At 27.9% G+C, this 5,436-nt stretch overlaps 1 pseudogene across 1 annotated transcript; it reads left to right on the top strand.

The window, feature by feature from the left end:
* The first annotated feature begins 243 nt into the window (after positions 1-243).
* LOC145963939 (uncharacterized) lies at positions 244-5,139 on the top strand (annotated as a pseudogene). Its single transcript, XR_014436318.1, has 6 exons — positions 244-541; positions 665-1,097; positions 1,166-1,420; positions 1,548-1,707; positions 3,268-3,367; positions 4,995-5,139. The product of XR_014436318.1 is annotated as an uncharacterized LOC145963939 (transcript).
* The last annotated feature ends 297 nt before the right edge of the window (positions 5,140-5,436 follow it).

The raw sequence follows: 5,436 nt of genomic DNA, 5'->3' as shown, positions 1-5,436 counted from the left end.
AGTACCGTGGAAAAAAAATAAAAATGTCGTTATATCTCTATTACATTCTCATGAATAAAAATTTCAAGAAACGATAACATATTCAAAAATATATAAAAATACGTAAAAATATATAAATAATATGTATAAAAATATATAAAAATGTATAAAAACATATATAAAATTTATAAAAATAATATGTATAAAGTGTATAAAAACATGTATAAGAAATATTGAAATTTTATGGTATGTTGTATTTATAATAATATAATATTATTGTTTTTCTTTTACATTTGTTGAAAAATACTGATTTATATATTCATTTTTTTCCAGTTTATTATAATGACGGAAAAATTACCGACAGACAAAGGATTATTTTATGTGGTCGAATTTTATGATGGAATCCAGATCATTCCAGATAGCTGGGTTATTGAAGATGAAAGCTTAGCATATTAGCCTAAAGTAAAATCAGATAAAGATTTTGATATTATTGTCTATAAAAGGAGTTCTGTAAAAGATGATTGGACATTAGAACCAATTAAAACAATTCTATACAAAACAGGTATATACTAATTACTGATTTCTGATTTTGTATTTTTAATCTATTATTCTTTATTCCAATCTCATTTCTTAATTTTCATATAAATAAATATTGATAATAAAATAAATTTTGTTCAATTTTCAGATTCATTTTCAAATGCGAAAGTTAAACTAAAGAAGGCCCAATATCAAAGCGATGTCGATTCACCATATGATACAGACGAGAAAAAGAAACAGAGAAGAGATAATGCTAAAGTACATTTTAACGATAACAGTGATAATGAAGAACAGATTCATGAAAAAAGAAGAAAAGTTAATCCAAAAAAATCGAATTCACCGTCACTTCCTCAAGTTGCTAATATATCAAACAACCCTTCTTGTTCAGTTGCTTCAATTGCCATGCATAGCAAAGTTAATATATCAAACAACCCTTCTTCATTTGCTTCAATTGCCACATATAGCAAAGCTAATATACCGAACAATCCTTCTTTCTCAGTTACGGATATAAATTCATTATCATCTAGCCAAAAACTATTAGATATTGCTGTATTGTCTTCCAATAATAATAAAGATAAGAAAAAATATAACATTTTTATTTATATGAGTATCAATTTGTGAACAGAAGTTTTCACGTAATTATTATTATTTCAGAAATTAATCATGGCATTCAAATCTTGAAAGCAGTGGAAAGTTTGAAAGTATCTATGAACAGTCTCTTTCCTTAAATCGAGAAATCATTCAGAGGTTAGATGTTTTAGAAAAAAATAGTGAATCTTTAAAAGTGCAATGTATTTTGGATGAACACAATATACTTGTTGGAGTTTTTCCTATTGAGACTGCAGCTAGTCTTGAAGAAGTGGAAAGCACAATTGAAAACAATTCTGCATTTAAAGAAAAATTGGTAAAAAAATTTCATATTTAAATATTCTTTTATTTAGGAAAAAGATAAATATTATTTTATAAAAACAGTTACATTTTTAAAAATGTGCTATGTATATTTAAATTAATTTATTTTTATTTTTGTACAGGTAAGAAATCTTACGCAAGTTACCAGCGCAGATATTAAAAAAACGATCCGTAACATTTTACATTATCTTATAACCGATGAAATAGCTCAACAGTACAGTTGGTTAGGACAAAGACACAAGGCTGCATTTCAAAATTTACAGATATCTAAAATTTTGACACGTTAGTATATTTCCTATATTTATATATATAAAATGTCTAACGATAAATATATCAACATTTGTATAAAGTGCAATAGATTGAGTCAAATTAAACAAATAAGTCCTTTACTATTGTACAAATAACTACATAACATTTTTAATTATTACGTTTTATATGCAAAGTGATAACAGCCTTCTATTTAATTTCACTTTTTCTATATGCACACAGCGTTGATATACTTATCGTTTGATATTTTGTAAATATACAGGGTTTGTCAAAAGTGTGGAAACTCCTAAATATCTCACAAACGGTGCATTTTAGAAAAAAATGTTTCAGGCAAAAGTTGTTTGGTTTCAAAGGGGCCATAAGACGGTACCATTGGTTGACCTTGAAGAGTCATTTGAAGGTCACGTGAAGGTCAATTCAATTTTTTTAAACGGAACACCCTATATATTTTTGCACACTCTTGTAGCTTATCTTGAGAGCTTTCCAAAACACTATAATTAAGTACCTTTTCGTTAAGTACTTTTTGAGTTATGAGGCTTGAAATAATTTCTTAATTTTACATAAACCGTAAAATATCTTGTAAAATATTCATTTTTCGATTATCTTACCTTAATACTTTTATGTAGAAAATAATGAGAGGAATCAATTGGTGTAAAGAAAACACATAGTTGTTTTTAAGAAAAAATATGAAATTGTTAATTGCAAATTACATATTTTTTCTTCAAAACAACTATGTGTTTTCTTTATACCAATTGATTCCTCTCATTATTTTGTACGTAAAAGTATTAAGGTAAGATAATCGAAAAATAAATATTTTACAAGATATTTTACGGTTTATGTAAAATTAAGAAATTATTTCAAGCCTCATAACTCAAAAAGTACTTAACGAAAAGGTACTTAATTATAGTGTTTTGGAAAGCTCTCGAGATAAGCTACAAGAGTGTGCAAAAATATATAGGGTGTTCCATTTAAAAAAATTGAAGTGACCTTCACGTGACCTTCAAATGACTCTTTAAGGTCAAACCAATGGTACCATCTTATGGCCCCTTTGAAACCAAACAACTTTTGCCTGAAACATTTTTTTCTAAAATGCACCGTTTGTGAGATATTTAGGGGTTTCCACACTTTTGACAAACCCTGTATAATGTATTTGCATGCTTAAGAATTTTTAGTTTTAAAATTACACAAAAGATAGGGAAGTATTTACGTATCAAAAAATATTTTATGTATATGTGAAAAAAGTTTATTATTAAAATATTAAGAGTAATTATTATAATAAAAATATAGTATACAAATTTTATAACATTATGGATATTTTTATATTCACTATTTTACAAAATTTGCATACACTTTGCGAACTTTAATCATTGTTGTGTATATAAGTACAAAACACGTTTTGTTGTGTTGTGTCTACTTTTAATGCAATATTTTGCTCAAAAGTTTGTCCAATTTATTTGAATTTTATTTATATTATTTAATTATATATAGAAGCGATAAATATACTTTTTCACTCATATATTTATACTTACTGCTGCTTATTTTAGTATTTACATTCAATTCATTTATTATTTTTAGTTGTTAAAATGCGGCATCAAGATACTACATATGAGCAAATTTCTTCTGTTGCTGCAGAATGGTTAAAACATGCAAAACAAAGAGCACAAAGTCCGAGTAAGTTTAAAAGATAATATAAAAAAGTTTGTCTTGTTTTAAAATGTGAGTTTTCTCATTCATTACACAGGACCACAAAATAAAATCGATGCAAGGTTCCATGGACCAGACCTAGTGCATAATATGTTTTTGGGGTCGCTGAAACCGAATCTGCAACCTATTTTTCTCTATCACGTCAGCATTTTTCCTAACCTCAAAAAATAGCTAAAAATGGTAAAATCCAACCTTATCAACCATGAAACCTCATTTAACCTTATAACTTTATACCCTTGTAACCCTTTAACTGTAAAAACGATAACTAATAACCCTAAATCTCATAACCTAAAAGTCCATAACCTCAAAACCCTAATTCTCAAACCCCAATAACCCAATAAACGCATGAAACAGCAGATATGTTAGATTCCAACCTAAATCTTGGATAATATTAACCTTAAAACCCCACAACCCTATAACCCCTTAAAACCTCATAACCCTATAACCTCACAATGCAGCATCAAAAGGACTTACAGATAAAACTTTAATCTTCGATCTAAAAGATAAAAAAAACTACATCTTCTTTACAATCTTGAAACTCTCAAATGCAACTACAAATCAATGCCCTGGACGAAATTCTCGTTAAAAGTAACAAGCGTTAACCAAGCACCCCGAATCGTGAGAGGCAAGGGGACTCACGTTAATCAAGTACCCCAAAGGGAACAAAAACCTGCTACGTCCACATCGTTGTTCTTGGGTAAAGCTAAATGTAGGTTATTGCAATGTACAAAATTTTGACCTTATCGGGTATTCTTATCGGGTTCTTTTGATGCTGCATTGTGAGGTTATAGAGTTATGAGGTTTTAAGGTTATAGATTTAAAGTTGATGGACTTATAAAGATGTTAGTTTATGGAGTTTGAACTCTGTAACATTCAGAATCAAAATCTTACGTATAAATTTTTCCGAAGTTGCGTTTCAGGCTCGTAGGGTTATGGGGTTATAGGGTTGTGGGGTTTTAAGGTTAATATTATCCAAGATTTAGGTTGGAATCTCACATGTCTGCTGTTTCATGCGTTTATTGGATTATTGGGGTTTGAGAATTAGGGTTTTGAGGTTATGGACTTTTAGGTTATGAGATTTAGGGTTATTAGTTATCGTTTTTACAGTTAAAGGGTTACAAGGGTATAAAGTTATAAGGTTAAATGAGGTTACATGGTTGATAAGGTTGGATTTTACCATTTTTAGCTATTTTTTGAGGTTAGGAAAAATGCTGACGTGATAGAGAAAAATAGGTTGCAGATTCGGTTTCAGCGACCCCAAAAACATATTATGCACTAGGTCTGGTCCATGGAACCTTCCATCGATTTTATTTTGTGGTCCTGTGTTATTATTAGAATTAAAATATGATTTTAATTTACATATATATGAATTATGCGAGTGTGTTCCGATTGAATATATTTGATAAAAACAGTTATTAATTACAAGGTGCTCATTCCATCGTGAATCTCCGTTAAACATTAACTGTTTTTCTTTTTATTTCAATTAATGTTTTATTATATATACATACATATATTTCTAGACATCTTCTGCAATCTGAACTTCATATGCTTTTCACAATACTTCAAACAATATCTTTATTTTTATTTACTTGTTTCAGGAAAGGAGAGAAATGTCGACAGAAAACGCCCCAATTAAGTTCAGACGACTCGGAAAATGATGAATGTTTTTAAGAAACAAAAAACAACAAATGAAGATTCAACAATATAAAGATTCTCAAAATGGCTCAAAATTGCTAAAAATTATACAGGTGTTATGAAAAAAAAAAACACTTAAGATTTATAAAAACATTTTAAGATCTCATAGAAATTCTGAAGATCTCATAAAAATAAGTATTCTATTACATTAAGTATTTTATTTTACGATTATTTTTGTTTACAATTTAAAAATTTTACGAAGTATTCATTTATTTCATTTTTATTTTATTTTTTTTATTTGTGCAATTTAATTGTGCAATATATGCATACATATATATAGAATGTTTATTTTTGTATTGATAAATATGTATTTTTTTTAAATCTTTGTTTCACGAGTGGTTATGA

Source organism: Camponotus vicinus, unplaced genomic scaffold (genome assembly GCF_025532165.1).
Source record: "Camponotus vicinus isolate PSW18456_S1 unplaced genomic scaffold, iyCamVici1.0 SCAF_13, whole genome shotgun sequence".
In the NCBI taxonomy this organism is placed as follows: Eukaryota; Metazoa; Arthropoda; class Insecta; order Hymenoptera; family Formicidae; genus Camponotus; species Camponotus vicinus.
This window is presented reverse-complemented; position numbering and strand designations above follow the sequence as displayed.